The sequence below is a fragment of the Dermacentor silvarum genome, chromosome 5 (genome assembly GCF_013339745.2).
Source record: "Dermacentor silvarum isolate Dsil-2018 chromosome 5, BIME_Dsil_1.4, whole genome shotgun sequence".
Lineage (NCBI taxonomy): Eukaryota > Metazoa > Arthropoda > Arachnida > Ixodida > Ixodidae > Dermacentor > Dermacentor silvarum.
Window position 1 is genome coordinate 166539709 of NC_051158.1, and position 17629 is coordinate 166557337.

Sequence of the window (17629 nt, forward strand, 5' to 3'; positions counted from 1 at the left end):
TTACAGTGCAGGCGTTCGAGACGAAGTACCAGTTATAATGCGGCTACCGTGGGAAAATCCTGCCGACAATCATGGTAGCAAGCCCGCTTCTCAACGTGGTGTGCCGGCTGTTGGGAGGAGAGAGCAACGAGATCAATGTGGAGGAGGAGCATGTGACAGGGAGCAAGCTAACTCATAAAAAAAAAAGAAAAGCAGCAGCAGTACGATGCGGGCGTGCAGTGATTGCCTAGATGACGGAGAAGCCTTTTGCTCAGCTTCTTATCAGCGGTGCACTCTGCATTGAACACAGCTTCTGTTTCTGTGCGCACGTCGCAGTGAGCGTTGTCGTGATGTGAAGATATCAAGCATGTAACCTTGACAGTTTAAGCAGAGTTCTGCTAATTTAGTTTGGAGCTATTAGGTGCTATGTGACCGTGTGAGCTTCCACCGTTCCTACCAGTGTGCGCACTTACAAACTTGGTAGACATTCGCAGTAGTTGCTGCGGCCAATCTTCTAGGAAACCATACTCCGCCTCGGACGCACGGCTGTCAGTTTAGACCGTGCACATGATCATATGCATAGTCTCTATGTAATTGTCTACGGGTACGAACATATCAAGTGCAAGCTTCCCGCGACGGCATGCCACCAAACACCCCTGCTGGCTAAGCTTAATCAGTGCACCTTGTCGGCGACCAAAGTTGTGGTTTTGTGCAGAGTCAATGAAACAATGAAACAAAAGCTTTTCTTTGACGCCGTAGTGACACTGCAAGTGCAACACACTATCCGCAAATGCAACACGCCTATTCCAAAACTCTTCACTCCTGCATGCCCCAACACTAACACCCGCAAAGCTCTTTGGGGCCCCCAAACTTTAGGGGCCCCTATTCTAAAACTTTATTAGCCATCAATATGGTTTGCTTTTTGACAGTAACCAGTTTTCACAGCATTACCACTGTTATCAATTTGTTGTCTACCTTTTCTCTTTGTGCGTCGTCGGGGCTTTTACCATTTCGAGCGAGTTAGTTCGGGACGTGCTCGTCACCGAAAATGACTGCGCGCTTCTTATACCTGTGTCACACGGTCACTTTTGGAAGGCCTTCCAGTCGACGGCCTTCGAAATGCCACAACTCTATCCACTCAAAGGAGCTATCGCGCTGCTACACGGCACTTTTGAAAGACCTTTGAGTGGTTCGGGCGTTTCTCGCAAAATTGTGTGGCGCTGCGGATCTTTATTTTCGTTTTCGTGTCACCAAAAGTTAAACAACATTAAAACCACTTAAAAGCACTATAATTTCTTTTATATTTGTTTATACGGCGAAATGGCGGCGATAAGGGTGAGTGTGAACACAAGCACGTCGCTGTTGTCGAGAGTATGTGCAGTTCGCACATATCAAGTGTCAAAAATACTTGATTGAATAATTAATAACACTCATAGTATTTTTAGAGCATTTTGGATTGATTTGTTCTTTCTAACCGTGAGTACGAGCACACTGTGAACGAGAGGGCATGTTCGCGCTGTTTCCGCTTCCGTTGCTCAAAGGCCATCGAGATTTCGATAGAGTATTAGGGTGCTCCATTGACTCGATCGACTATTGAATCGGCGGCCTTCGAAACCGCCCGTGTAGCAACTCTAACTTGATCTTTGAGTCAACTGACTATCGGTTGGAAGGCCTTCCAACGCCCGTGTGACACGGGTATTACACTGGTGTGCCGTTTTGCACAGTAATCTTTTAAAGCTTCACTTACACCGATTGAGACAGTGAGTAGCATCTGTGACCTGTCCTTTTTCTTAACGCATGTTCTTGGCATGCTAGAGACCTAAGATGGCGGCCAGGTTGATTTAAATGGACACTATATAGGTAGTGTGTGTCCCAGCTAATGCGGGCAAGCTAATCGAAAAAAAAACTGAAAAAAAATGAGAAAACAAGATAGTACGTTCAGACAAATAACGCGAGATATCATAGCGCGAAAGACTTGTTTTAGGTCATAAAAAAAAAAGAAGCTGTGAGCACGTTGCTGTCGCAGATCTCCGGACAGCTGAACTTATATGCTGTAGGCAGAGATGACGGGAGAGATCGATGACGCTGAACATTATTTTGCGTTCACGACAGCTAAAAGGAGAGTTCGTAGTTAATATTATAGTACTATCTGTCATAAAATAAAAGCACTGATTTAGCCCTCTGCAGCGATTCGCAGTAACTTAAGAGCTTCCGGGGCCAACCAAAAAGTGTTCTGTGCCAGCATGATGTCACTGTTGTTGATGTCAAGGGCTGAACATCACGGCGGCACGGACATTTTGTTACCACGGGTTGTGCAAAAAAAGAATTCCCGTAGTCGAATGTGAAAATGTATACACAAATAAAACTGCAAATAAAGATGGCTATATTTGGCTACCAATTATTTTGCACTTTTTTTCTGTTTGGCTACATTTGGGCTGCAACTTCTTTAGCTTTTGGCTACGCCGGCTCGTCGGACCTGGCAACACTGCCTCTGGACGCAATGCTGAGGGTACCACGAGGAGGTAGTTGGCTCGGAGAGGCAAGAAGTTCTTCTTTAGGAGAATGTCGTTTTGCAAGAAAAACGACACCAATCCTCACCTGAACACCTTCGGCACAATGACGGTCTTGCCCTCCAGCTAGTCTACAAGGCTCCTTAGTTCCAGGTCGGCTTGCTGTTGTTCCGCGAATTCTTCAGCACTGATGGGTGCCAAGAAAGTGTCGTCATCCTGGTCGTCTTGGGGTGGCGGTTCGATGGGGGCGCGAGACAAACAGTCGGCGTCAGAGTACTTTCGCCCGGACTTGTAAACGACGGTGATGTCGAATGCTTGAAGTCTCGGACTCCATCGTGCGAGGCGACCTGAAGGATCCTTCAAGTTAGCTAGCCAACACAAGGCGTGGTGGTCGCTTACAACTTTGAAGGGCCTGCCATAGAGGTAGGGGCGAAACTTTGTAGCCCAGATGATGGCGAGGCACTCCTTTTCTGTTGTGGAATAATTTGCTCCCGCCTTCGATAGCGACCGGCTAGCGTAACTTGCGACCCTTTCTAGTCCGTCAGTCCTCTGCACAAGCACGACGCCAAGTCCTACACTGCTTGCGTCGGTGTGGACTTTGGTATCGGCGTTTTCGTCGAAATGCACAAGTATTAGCGGTGATTTCAGGCGTCGTTTCAGTTCTTCAAATGCTTCGACTTGCGGCGTCTCCCACTTGAACTCCACGTCGGCCTTCGTGAGGTACGTCAGTGGCTCGGCAATCCATGAAAAGTCCTTGACAAAGCGCCTGTAATAGGCGCACAGTCCAAGAAATCTACGCACTGCCTTCTTGTTGGCGGGCCGAGGAAAGTTGGAGATGGCCACAGTTTTCTGAGAGTCGGGGCACACTCCAGACTTGTTGATGACGTGGCCCAAAAACAAGAGCTCCTCTTATGCGAAGCGGCACTTTTCTGGCTTTAACGTGAGTCCGGAGGTTTTGATTGCTTGAAAAACTGTTTCAAGGCACCGCAGGTGTTCTTTGAAGCTTCAGGCAAACACAACAACGTTGGCCAAATAGACGAGGCAAGTCTGCTACTTCAAGCCTTCCAGTACTGTATCCATGACGCGTTGGAAAGTCGCAGGGGTGTAGCAAAGACCACACGGCATGACCTTGAACTCGAACAGTCCGTCTCGTGTTATAAAGGCAGTCTTTTTCCGGTCCCTTTCGTCGACTTCGATTTGCCAGTAGCCGGTTTTGAGGTCCATCGATGAAAAATACTTTGTGTTGTAGAGTCGATCCAAGGCGTCGTCAATCCGTGGGAGGGGGTATATGTCCTTCTTCGTGATCTTGTTGAGGCGACGATAATCGACGCAGAAACGTAGGGTTCCATCCTTCTTCTTCACTAACACCATGGGGGATGCTCACGGGCTCTTGGACGGCTGGATGATGTCGTCGCGTAGCATTTCGTCGACTTGTTGCCTTATGGCCTCGCGTTTGCGCACCGAAACTCGGTACGGGCTCTGACGGATTGGGCGGACATATTCGTCGGTTATGACGCGGTGCTTGGCGACAGGGATTTGTCGAACTTTTGACGACGAGAAGCAGTCCTTGTATTGCAGGAGCAGAGCTTTTAGCTGTTTTTTCTTATGCCTGGAAAGGTTCTGGTTGACATCGAAAATTGGTTCAGGTACTACAGTCGTCGTCGCAGGTGCACTAGAATCCGTGAAGGCGAAAGCACTGCTGGCTTGTACTATTTTGTCGATGTAGGAGACTGTGGTGCCTTTGTTAATGTGCTTGTATTCGTGGCTGAAGTTCGTGAGCATCACTCTTGCTTTCCCTTTGCGTAGCTCAGCTATGCCTCTAGCGACGCAAATTTCACGGTCGAGCAGTAAGTGATGATCGCCCTCTATGACGTCTTCCAGGAACTTCGGTACCGACGAAAATCGTTACGCTGGAGTGAGGCGGAACGGTGACTTCTTCTAGCACATTCAAGGCATGGTAACTGATGCTTCTATCCGGTGGTATCGCATTGTGTGTTGAAAGCGTTGTCAACTTGGACCTCAAGTCGATGACTGCACCATGTTGGTTTAGAAAGTCCATACCTAGGATGACATCCCTGGAGCAGTTCTGTAGGATTACGAAGCTCGCCGGGTAAGTGCGATTGTTAACCGTGACTCGCGCTGTGCAGATTCCAGCCGGCGTTATTACGTGGACTCCCGTTGTCTGGATATCGGGTCCTTGCCAGGCCAATTTCACCTTCTTCAACTTGGCGGCGAACGGGCCACTGAAGATGGAATAGTCGGCTCCAGTGTCGACGAGAGCGGTGACGTTATTATGACCATCGATTAGCACGTCTAGGTCGGTAGACCATCGTCTGGCGTTACGGTTAAGTCGTGGCGTCGGATCACGGCCGTGTCGGCTTACTCCGCTGCTGCTACGTCGCGTGGGAAGGTCATCTTTCGGCGGCTAAGTGTGGTCAAAGCTGTTGCTAGGCGGCGTGCTGATATGTCGTTGTGATGATTCGTGAATCTCCTTCGTGGGTGGCGGAGGATCTTCGGCATTGCGCCGTACAGCAACCTCCCCTCCATCGGTTGCTTTCAGTTTCCCGGATAGGGGCTCACGGACCGGCCCCGGGCTGGGCCAGTGTATGGTAGGCGCAGCGGCAACAGGTAGGGTCCCGGCGATGGTGAATGCGATGGACGTCGGGGTCTCTACTGCGTTCCGGCGATGTAGTCGGCGATATCACGTGGCCGCTCGCCAAGCTGTGGACGTGGCGTGTTGACGGCGAACCCTCGTAGGCCCACCTCGCGGTATGGGCATCGGTGGTAGACATGGCTGGCTTTCCCGCAGTGATAGCGGGCTGTGGTCGGGGGCGTGCCAAATGTCCGCCTTTCTCGGGTAGCTGTGCTGGGTGACGGGCAGGCGTGCTGGCGGCGGCGGTGGACGACGGAACTGCGGCGTTATGGGGCCCTGGCGCCAGCGCGGAGGGGGTCCTTGACTGCGGGCGACGGCGGCATAGGTCATCGCTTCCGGTTGTGGCTGAGGCGATGCCGGAACTTCTGGCACTTCCAGTTACCGCTGAACCTCTTCTTTACTATCTTAGCGACCGAGGCCACCTGAGGCGGCGACCTTGCAGATAACTTCTGTAACTCTTTCTGTACGACCGCTCTGATCGTCTCTCGCAGGTCATTGGCGCCTAGTGCTTGAGCTTCGGCGTAGTTGGTCAGGGCACGGCAGTTGTATTGCCTGGCGCACATTTCAAGGGTCTTCTCGATTGTTGTGGCCTCCGAAGCAAATTCTGTGATAGTCTTGGGCGGGTTGCGCATCAATCCGGCGAATAGTTGCTCTTTGACACCCCGCATCAAGAACTGAACTTTCTTTTCTTCAGACATGTCGGGGTCGGCATGGCGGAAGAGGTGAGTCATCTGCTCCTTGAAGATCGCGATGTTCTCGTTCGGCAATTGAACTCTGGTTTTTAAGAGAACTTCAGCCCTTTCCTTTCATATGACACTTGTGAAGGTTCTCACGAAGTTCTCCCGAAATAAGTCCCATGTCACCAGGGTGGTCTCTCTGTTCTCAAACAAGGTCCGAGCAGCGTCATCCAACGAAAAAGACATGGCGCAGCTTGTCGTCGTCGCTCCATTTGTTGAACGTCGCGGTCCTCTCGTATGTCTCCAGCCAGGTTTCAGGGTCTTCAGCCGATGATCCACGGAAGGTCGGTTGCTCCTGAGGTTGTTGCAGCAGGATGAGGGATGCCGGGGCTGCCATTGGGGTCGTTGACTTGACCTTGATCACTGTGGTCTTCTCGGGAAGAAGTCTGTAGTCTGGTAGAAGTCCTTGCTGCCTACGACTAGCTCACTGGTCCTTGGCGACGGTGTTGTCATCTGGTTTCGGACTTGGATCGCGGCTTTGCGGGGGCGTTCGGTGCATGAACGAACTAGCATCTCCACCAGATGTCACGTAGTGGTGACAGTGAAGAAAACAGTCGTAACACTGTGTGTGACGAAACTGGTTGTTTATTGGGCGAACCTGTGCCCACAAAAGCAAGCTACACTCAAAGCACAACGATAGCGGCGAACACAGTCGGCAATCGTCGAAAATCTGATCAGCGGCAAAACGCGTCGGCTTTTATACGTGAGTCACCGAATGTTCCAGATTAATCCCTGGTGCCCCTGTGTCTTCTAGAAAGTTCTAGACAATTCGCGTCGCTCATACAATCAGATTACATAAGTGTCGGTGACCACAGACGACGGATAGAAGCATCGATAACGTTCGAGAAGCTTCCGATGCAGGCGCGACCTGCGCCGAGCGATAACGTTTACCATTTGTTAGCCGGTGGAAAGCGGCCACCGATGAAAGATAAAGATGTATACGTGTCAATATCAGTTACAACAATGAAAAGCTGCTGCACCTCAACTTTTGTATGTTTTCTATGGTAAAATAACCCGCTTACTACAATACCGCCATGCTGCATTATCGGTTGTAAAAATGAAGTCTGGCTCCTGGGTGCCCGTGCCAAAAGGCAGTGGAATGCGAAATCCTTGAAAAAAAAAACGACAAGGAAATTCCAGCCGTTGCACCCTCCCCGCTGCGCGCTTATACAATAGAACCTGTTTTCTGGCCTTTTCCGCATCGCCAGCCTCGTGCGCCTCTTTCCCGCCGCCCTTCCACTACGAACACAAATGAGCTGTGCCCATAGCTCTATGTCGCGCCACTCTCCGAAACAGATTGGACCTCGCCAATGCGCCGACGGCGCTGATCTGCTCGCTCCCCCCTCATTCTGCGCAATTTTCCAACGGATTTGGTTGTTTGTGTTAGTTGATTGCGTCGAAGTTGTTCCTGGCCACGTGGTATCTCCGTCTCATTTGAATCGCTGCCGAAATGGAAGATGGCTGATCCGCCCGCTGATTATCGGATGTTGCCGGTGAAAAGAAAGTGCACAGCTATCGATTTGGAGACTAAGTGCAGTATCGTGAAGGGACTACAAAGACGGTAAGAAAGTGTGTGACTTCGTTAAGAAGTACGCACTATCACAAGCGACGGTGTCGACGATCATCCGCTCCGCTGAGAAGTTCGAGAAAGAAAAGTGCTCGCTTGACAGTGGGCGCAAACGCATTCGACAAGGTGCCCATAAAGAGATGGAGGAGGCCCTCTACGAGTGGTTTCTTGGTGCCCGTGCTCCGAACTTGCCTATCACCGGGATGATTCTGGCCACAAAGGCGAAGCAGTTTGCCCTGCTGATTAACAATGTGGACTTCCATCCACGTGGTGGCTGGATAGAGCGCTGTCTACACCGACGAACTGATGCCAGAACTTTGGTCCGCAGTTGATGAGGATGCTTCATGACTCAGTTTCTGCATGCGGACGACGCATTAGTAACATCAGAACTTGTCACCGATAAGGTGATCGTCGCGAACGTGCTTAAATTGGACAGCGACGACAACACTGACGATGACAGCGGTGATGCGGTAGGGCAGGCTGCCTCAGGCAGCCAACTTTAATGGACTTGTTTAATGGGGAGATAACGGCCTTGCGAGAATGCAAAACTGAAAAAAAAAATGTGGTTGATCCCTCTTATATAGGAATCGGTATAGAACACGAAAGTGAAACGTGTCTTCACAGAAGTAGTGTAATGTTTATTGCACATTGATATAATGTCTATTGGTGTTTTGTGGCTAAAGCGCCCTTAGGCGTTGATGCACCCACGCTGACGCCTGGTGGCACGTCTCCTCCATCACGACTACCAACGTCGATGACCATGAGCAACCGTCGTGCATATGGAAGCTGCACTACGCTGCACACGCTAGCACAACGCGAAAGACGAAGCACGTAACTGACACACTAATACAACGCGCAAGACAAAGCACGTAACTGAATCGTCACCGAGTCAAATCAGCGCGTACAGCGCGTCGTAATTGCAGCCTCCGCGATCAACTTCAGAAACATTTTCAGAGCTAATTACGGAGGCCACGCTCCGCTGTGCCGAGTATGGTGAACGCCACCTAGGTGGCGTTGGTAGTGCTTCTTGATGCCAGCGTCCCTTCGAATGCTGGCATCGAGGCGTCGTAGTGCTGAGACCACCGAAGCGTTCACTGTCGGTGCGCGTTAGTGTCATAATGCAGTACTTCTCTTTTCTGCTTGTAGGCGGCGGCACCGCCCCGAGCAAGAGCGCGGGTACACGGAGGAGTGTTAGATATATAAGGCGCGTCTGTGTAGCTCTCTGCAAATGCGTTTGTGGCGCAATGGGTTAAACGCTCGGCGATCTATCATCGCGGACCGAGAGGTCGTGGGTTCGATTTCCAAATTTTGCATGTTTGTGGAACTTTTTCTTCTGGTTTCTTTCTTTGTATTATGTTCGTGTACGTTGTAAGAACGTCATTCCGTATTTCCGTATGACGTATTTCCGTGACGGAAATACGTCAGTGAAGTCTTGGTGGACCCCGGCATAAAACACTTTCGTGTTAAAATAAAAATAGCCAATTACATTTAGAAAGGTAAAGGAGGAGGGTGCGCCTATGTTAATCTGTGCTGTGTTAATCAGCATGGTTGTTTTTCACAGAGTGCTCCGTCTTAAAGGATAGCAGCAAGATCACGCTGAATGTTCTCAAAATGCCTCCGAAGTGTGTACATAGCATGTATAAGTGCTTCCATGCATTTCTAAGCCACTGAAGTGGTTTTTAAGTACATCTTAGGCACCACAGCCTCGTTGCAGTCTATAGTAAGGACTTCGGTGAAGGGGGTGGGTCATTTTTTAGTGTTTGGATCAAGTTTACGAACTTCTGACCACTTAGTGCTTTCACATAGCTTGCCTGCTGTAAAAGCTCCATTTAATAAAGCTAGAAATCTCTTTCATAAGCCTGTTCCGAAGGTCCATTTTACTGCTCAAAATGCATTTTTAGCTGCTCTGAAAGCTGCACTGAACTGCCATGCGCCAGTAGCATCACTGTCCACAACACGTGGGAAGAGCTGGCGGAAGCTCATAGAACATGCCAACCCAAGAGACTTAAGCTGACTAAGACGGGAAAAGGCACCCTGAGAAGCGTGAGACACTGAGTAGAAGAAGGCGACCTCCACTGCGGCATGCCTCATAATAATAACTGGTTTTGGCACGTAAAACCCCAGAAAGAAAGAAGAAAAGAAGACCAAGGCAAGAAAGGATGGCGTTGGAGCTGTGAAATAACATCAAATTTGCGGCGCTGTTCCGCAGCATGCATCTCAAGTATCACAAGGGGGAAAAGAACGGTAAGAATCAAGACGCTCAGAAAGGTGTACAAAGATGACGAGGATGTCCACTATGCAGATGCCACAAAGTACAGAGGGATCGAAGCGCATGCAGTCAGCGTGACGAACAATACAGGAAAACAGCTCGCGTCCACGTCGGTTCCCATCTGGGACATGGACTCAGCCAAAGAGATGGCGATCACCCTCACGGCTACCATAGCAAGGGGAAAGGAGCAAGTAGTGGTGATAACGGACTCGCATGCAGCAGGTAGGCGCTGCCAACTTGCAAAGATAAGTGCTACAGCTCTAGACGTACTCAAAAGGACCAAATACTCCGGGCTAACCCGCTGGGGGTCCGCACTGTGGAGGACCCGGTCGAAGGCATTGTCATAATATATTGCACGCGGGAGTGACAAACACAAACATATGAAGAGAGTGTGCCGTGCAGTGGCGAAGAGGACAACGACTCTTGGCCAATACCCATGAGTGGGTATGTACATTAAGGTCGTCATCATCATCATCGACACCGACTGGTGAACGTCGACAGTGGCGCCTCAAAAAGCGTGGCTCGAGGGAGCATGGCCCGTGGCGTGAGCGGTGCGCGAGGTTCGGCGTTCGAAGGCACAGGGGCTTCCTCGCTGGGCGTCCGGCCCATAGGAGCTATCGCCGCCCGCGTCACTACGTCTGCACCCCAATCACAGCTAGTACCAGCTGAGAGGCCACATCGTCAAGGTCTTCCGCTGGGCAACTGGTCCAGGAGGGCTGGCGGTCCTGAGCCTGGCTGTTCGAGGTTCGGGTGAGCGGTCACAGGGTTACCTCGTCCAGTTCTTCCGCTGGGCAACTGGTCCAGGAGGGCTGGCGGTCCTGAGCCTGGCTGATCGAGCGTTCGGGTGAGCGGCCACGGGGCTACCTCGCCAGCTGTGGACGTGACTTGGTGGGCTGCAGCAGTGTTCTCCGGAACACAAACCCCGCCATCGGGTATCCGGGCACGCGGAGGCTCCGGTACATCGACTGTGGCGCAGGGCCACCTGAGCTCCACGAGGCGAGCCAACCCTGTTGTCCGACACCGGTTTCTCGACGTCTCCGACATGGCGAGACCTGTTTCTACATGAACTGTAGGCAGACTGCATTTAACTAGCCTATATATATCTGCATGTCTTCTAGAGCGTATTTTGGGGAACTGTTACGTGTGTGCCGTTCATTGTATTACGTGTCCAATACAAGTCTGATGTGCGTTTGTGCTTCGGCGTGCTGCTTCTATCTCTTTCTGGAGTGATCCTGCACCCAATAACATCACAAACTGGCGAGCCTGCCAGGATTCACTCGTAAAATCAGTGAAAGAGGGCAGTTTCGCTTGAGCGCAGACACGCATTAGGAAACGGCACCATGGATTTAGAGAAACTCTCCGCTATAGGACTCCAACTAGGATTGTCAGGCGCAGAACTTCAGAGATGGATTGAAGCCAAACAGGCAAAACAAAGGGACGAGAGAGCCGCGGAGCGAGAGGCTATCAAGGAGGCTGCTGAATTAGCGTGCTTAGCTGACGAGAGACAACGCGAGATCCTCCAGCTAAAGCTACAGCTTCAGCAAGGAGCTCGGAATGTGCCGGCAGCGGCTTCTGAAATTTTGCCTGCGCCCAGCACTTCCTCGTCATCCCTCAATCCACAGAAGCTAGTTCCTTTGTTTGACGAGAAACGCGATGACTTGCACGCGTACTTACAGCGATTTGAGCGCGTAGCAACAGGGCACGACTGGCCACAAGAAAAATGGGCTATTGCTGTGAGCATGTGTTTAACTGGCGAAGCTTTAACTGTGATCGGCCGGATGACTGCAGCCGATTCGTTAGACTACCAGAAGGTAAAAAAAGCATTACTACGAAGGTTCCAATTCACGGCTCGAGGCTACCAAGAGAAGTTTAGAAAAGCACAAGCAGTAGATGGCGAAACTGGAAGACAGTTAGCAGCAAGAATTTCAGCCTATTTTGATCATTGGATTGAGATGGCTAGCGTGCCGAAAACGTATGAAGGTCTACGAGATCACATGATCTCTGAACAGTTTCTGCACTGCTGTCAAACAAAGCTTGTCATTTTCTTGAAAGAGCGAGAGTGCAAATCCCTTGACGAACTTGCTAGCTTCACAGATCGCTTTCTCGAAGCGCAGAACTTGACAAACTTAGGAAAAGGTTTCGATGACACAAAGGATTCCGGTGGGAAAAAAATTGAAGCTCCCAGGAAAGCACAACTCAAGTGCTTACTCTGCCAACGGTTTGGACATTTGGCTCCTGACTGCCGTAGCCCACCTAAGCATATGCAAAAGTGCAATTTGTGTGACAGAACGGGACATACAGCTGAAAATTGCCGAAATCAGTACGGAGACAACAAACCGAGTTCGTCGTGTGCACTCACCGAATGTCAACCAGTTCGGACTCGTCCAGTGAAAGCATCAAAGCGTCCAGGAAAGAAGACTCGCCGATCAAGTGACAGCAATGACGAGGACCCTGGGAATGGTGTACCTTTCCTCATCGACGGGATGCCAGTGGTTGAAGGCCGTCTGCTAGGAAGAAATGTTCGTGTACTACGAGATACCGGTTGTAATACCGCAATTGCCAGACGAGGACTCGTTCCAGAGGTGTATATGACGGGAAAAACAAACAACGTTGTTCTTCTAGACGGCTCAACAAACTACCTACCTGAAGCTGTCATACAAGTGAACACGCTGTACTATACAGGCAAGTTAACAGTTGCTTGCATGGACGAGCCCCTCTACGACCTTGTTCTGGGAAATCTTCCAGGCGTCAGAGGACCATACGATCCGGATTCTGACTGGAAGCACCCCGTTGTTCCTAACGAGGAGTCGGCGTCGATAGGAATGAAGCCGACTAAGGCGCCCATGAAGCCTCAGCATGTGTCGAGCGTGGCTAAAGCCAAAAGTGAAGAGCCAGAACAAGGCAAGGTTCGTCCCTTGTGCGTTCCGACAATTGTCTTTCGTGACGTAACTAAAGGGCAACTCATTGAAGAACAGCGGAAAGACCCGACGCTGAAACATATTTTTGCCAAAGTGAGCAAGTTGTTTAACTGCGGAAAGGGTCACAGCTACGAATTCATCGAAGAAGAAGGTTTGCTGTATCGCCTTTACCGCCTAGCTACTGGCAGAACATTTAAGCAGGTGGTCATCCCGAAAGCATTTCGACATGGCATATTAGAAGTGGCACATGAAAGCATCATGGCAGGACATCAAGGTATAAGGAGAACAACCGATCGTGTCCTACAAGAATTTTATTGGCCAGATGTACACGGAGACGTAAAACGCTTCGTGAAGTCGTGCGACAAGTGCCAAAGGACAACCCCTAAAAGGAAAATAGGAGTCGCCCCACTGGGTAACATGCCTGTGATCCGTACACCTTTTGAAAGGGTGGCTGTCGATTTAATCGGGCCCTTTTCACCAAAGTCTGACCGTGGAAACCGATATGTTCTTACGTTGATCGACTTTGCCACTCGTTATCCCGATGCTGTGGCACTCCCCGCAATCGACGCAGTTCATGTTGCAGAAGCACTGATCGAGATTTTTTCTCGCGTCGGTTTGCCAAAAGAAATATTCACTGACCAAGGAGCAAGTTTTACCTCAGAATTGATGAAAGAGGTTAGTCGACTGCTCTCAGTGAAGCTACTCAAGACGACACCCTACCATGCGATGGCAAATGGTCTCGTCGAGAAGTTTAACGGCACCCTGAAGATGATGTTGAAGAGAATGTGCCAAGAGAGACCGTGATCTTGGGACAGATACCTTGCCCCTTTGCTTTTTGCATATGGAGAAGTCCCACAGGCAAGCCTCGGGTTCTCTCCCTTTCAGCTTATTTACGGCCGACACGTCCAAGGACCACTGACTGTATTGAGGGAACTATGGACGAACGAGGAACTGGATGCAGAAACGCGAATGACATACAATTATGTCTTTGATTTGAGCAATCGCCTGGAGGAGACATGCGAGATCGCACATGCACAGCTGGAGAAAGCGCATGGCAAACAAAAAACCAACTATGACAGGAAACGTTGCCCTAGGAAATTACGTCCAGGCGACAAAGTACTCATTTTGTTGCCAACTGACGCAAACAAGCTTCTAATGCACTGGAAAGGCCCATTCCAAGTCATTGAACGAAAAAATGACGTTGATTACGTTATTGAAGTCTCTGGAAAGAACAATATCTTTCATATAAATATGCTAAAAAAGTACGAAGAACTTGAACCTACACAAACGATTGTTCGCCTGCCTGAGGAGAGCCACAAGTCAAATTGTAAGGCTTCCCGTGGTTTCCAACCTCAGCGTAGTCCTCCAAGGAAACCAGGAAGGATCGTAGGAGCCAGCGACATGGTCGGGTGTAGGCCCGAGTGTTAACATACCTGATGAGAGCCACGTGTCGGAGCGTAAGGCTTCGCGTGACCCCAAGCCCCGCGTCTACCTTCTTTAACTGACACCGAAGCAACATCGTTCCAGAGCCTGACCATTCCTCGCCGAGCTGCTGCAGCGACGGAGCCGGCGTCCCATTGATAGTGATCTGTGCAAACCAATCGTACTCCCCTGTGAGACGCTTTGGTAACGGAACTGCACTTTGTGTTTTATTTCGTACTTTAACTGTGCGCAATGACCTGTGAACAATTTGTGCCTTGTGCTCATATGAGTAATCGGGCAAACGTACAGGACATTATCCTTTTTTTTTTCATCCCGCGTCCTTGTGTTAGAATAGTTGTGAACAACTTTCTCGAAAAGGGGGGTATTGTCGTAATATATTGCAAGCGGGAGTGATGAACACAAACATATGAAGAGAGTGTGCCGTGCGGTGGCGAAGAGGACAACGACTCTTGGCCAATACCCATGAGTGGGTATGTACTTTAAGGTCGTCATCATCATCATCGACACCGACTGGTGAACGTCGACAGTGGCGCCTCAAAAAGCATGGCTCGAGGGAGCGTGGCCCGTGGCGTGAGCGGTGCGCGAGGTTCGGCGTTCGAAGGCACAGGGGCTTCCTCGCTGGGCGTCCGGCCCATAGGAGCTATCGCCGCCCGCGTCACTACGTCTGCACCCCAATCACAGCTAGTACCAGCTGAGAGGCCACATCGTCAAGGTCTTCCGCTGGGCAACTGGTCCAGGAGGGCTGGCGGTCCTGAGCCTGGCTGTTCGAGCGTTCGGGTGAGCGGTCACAGGGTTACCTCGTCCAGTTCTTCCGCTGGGCAACTGGTCCAGGAGGGCTAGCGGTCCTGAGCCTGGCTGATCGAGCGTTCGGGTGAGCGGCCACGGGGCTACCTCGCCAGCTGTGGACGTGACTTGGTGGGCTGCAGCAGTGTTCTCCGGAACACAAACCCCGCCATCGGGTAACCGGGCACGCGGAGGCTCCGGTACATCGACTGTGGCGCAGGGCCACCTGAGCTCCACGAGGCGAGCCAACCCTGTTGTCCGACACCGGTTTCTCGACGTCTCCGACATGGCGAGACCTGTTTCTACATGAACTGTAGGCAGACTGCATTTAACTAGCCTATATATATCTGCATGTCTTCTAGAGCGTATTTTGGGGAACTGTTACGTGTGTGCCATTCATTGTATTACGTGTCCAATACAAGTCTGGTGTGTGTTTGTGCTTCGGCGTGCTGCTTCTATCTCTTTCTGGAGTGATCCTGCACCCAATAACATCACAGGCATACCTAGATGTTACGACGAAATTATGACGCATTACAGAGTCAGTAGAGAACATATCTTCTCCGCACCCCAAATTGATGAGAGAGGGTGCCATTGCACATCAGCAACTTTTTAATCTTGCTCGAGGCAAGTACAGTTACACCTGCTTATAACGAACCTCCATATAACGAATTCCTGGATATAACGAATTTTTCCTATTCCCCGCCATTACTCTATAGAAGCACATGTGTTTGAGACCTCTACGTAACGAAGTGGCAGCGGGAGACCCCCTCTAAATAATGAATTTTCGCCGTCGACAACCTAGAGATTTCGCCCCAAATTTTGTCATTTTTGCGCGAGCAGCAACGGGAAGCACCTTCTCAGCCGCGACGAAATGCGAAGCGGCGGCGTCGCGCTTGGGGCGCACGAAATCACGGCTACTGCGAGGCGAGAGCAAGTGCACGTGTGTGAGCGTGCGAGCGTGGGCGAGGCGGGCCTGCATCCCTCGACCTGGCGATCTTGCCGCCGCGGGCGTGAGCTTTCCCCCTCCCTTCATTCAAACCTAATCCCGCTGCTTGCTGCAGCAGGCCAAGCTGGCACTCTCGTTTTCCAGTTGATGTTGCCAAAGGAAAAAAAGAAGCAAAATCACACAGTGTTTTACTGCAAAATAAATGTTTTGGGTGAGCTCTGCCGTCTGTTACCCTTTAAATGTTTTGGGTGAGCTCTGCCGTCTGTTACCCTTTTGCTTACTCATAAGCGTTTCTTTTTCGAATTTTTGTGCCGAACCTGCATATAGCGAAATCCTCTTTAACACGAAGTTTCTCGGGAATTTGTCAATTTCGTTATATCCAGGTTTAACTGTACCTCGCTAATATGTGGCGACAAGTGCTGTCACAAAACGCCAGCACAGATACTGTCACAATCACCTTTTTATGTGCATTTCTTGTCATCTGGCACTGTCCCTTTCTTTAGCACCTTTAAAGGTTTTCTTGAACTGAACTCATTTTTCGTAAAACTTGACACAACTTTCGTAACAAAACATTCAGGAAAGATGGCAGGTATGCAGGGAGTACAACTGTGGCCATATGTTGTTATAGACTGAACTCTAAATTGCAAGTGCTCATCGCTCAACTATGCTTTGCAAAAACCAAGCACTATGGTGGACCCAAATGTAACCAGAAAGTAACATTGTGCACACTTGCCTGCCCTGTTATGCATCCAGCTGTTTAGGTAATGTTAGGCTATACCGTTACGTACCAGTGTGTTAATTTGCGTTGTGCTTTGCAAAGGGATAGGGCTGATTGGACCATTTCTTGTCAGTTCCAGTAATCATTTGCCACAATTTTGTCATGGCATAGCACAAGGAGCAGAGTGCATGTCAAATTGTTTCACTTTGAGCAAAACTACAACTAAAGATGTTGTCATACTTTGTTAAATCTGTAAGGACGACACTGCTTAATGCCCAGGTCGGCAAGTAGTTTTCTCGAATGAAGAATGTAGAGATGTCACTCAACAAGAAGCTGCCGCTTTTTGGGTCATGCACCCAAATAAACAAGAAGTTTAACAGTTAAGTTGGGGTGCAGATTACAGGAATTTCTAATTGAGTTGTGGTGTCATGGCAGCGTAGCGCTCCAACTTTCGTTATCTCCTTGGGAACCCCACACTCCTTCCACCCCTGTGTGTTGAAGCTCCCTTCTCCCCACCTTCATGGTTCCTTATTCTCCTCATTACGGGCCACCATTTTGCGTTTAGCAGTTAGCGAATAATGCACACAGCACCGGCAAAGTAGAACTTTGGTCACGATGAGCTGCTTTCAATGGCCCAGCAGCATCACTGAAAAGGGGGATTAAAGCCACTGGCCAAAGGTACGACATGGACGAGTCATTTATCTCCAAATAAAGAGTGTTTTTGTAAACGTTTGAGTTGTATGCAGTTATTTCTGCGGGTTATACACGCCTATCTTCTTTGTTTCGGTGCTGTTCCGAAAGGGGATGTGGGCTGTATGTGTTGGCAGGTAATGGCGGGAAAAATTCGGTATGTCCTTTTCAAGCTATCAAAGTGTTGCCAAAGTTCAGCATTTGATCAACAAGCATGTGATTGACAATAAGAGTGATCAACCCACTCTTATGAGATAAGTTTGTCATGCCAGTCAATCATAACAAGTTTATCCAAGTGCCAAATATGGCCACTAACCTCGAGTGCTCTTCGAGGGTCAGAGAGCAAACTGGGTCGAAGCTTTCTGATACAATTTTACAACGGTTGCTGAAGTCTGTGAATATCTTCACACTCCACA

General features: G+C 49.9%; 2 protein-coding genes and 1 long non-coding RNA gene across 44 annotated transcripts in view; 1 reads left to right on the forward strand and 2 right to left on the reverse strand.

Annotated features, from left to right (window-relative positions):
• Positions 1 to 17629, forward strand: part of LOC119454535 (gastrula zinc finger protein XlCGF7.1) — a 455522-nt gene that overhangs the window by 426173 nt on the left and 11720 nt on the right. The gene's annotated exons all lie outside the window — the stretch shown is intronic.
• Positions 1 to 17629, reverse strand: part of LOC125945276 (uncharacterized) — a 395992-nt gene that overhangs the window by 367379 nt on the left and 10984 nt on the right. The window lies entirely within an intron of this gene.
• The window catches only part of LOC125945271 (uncharacterized), a 194612-nt gene that overhangs the window by 166669 nt on the left and 10314 nt on the right, over positions 1 to 17629 (reverse strand). The window lies entirely within an intron of this gene.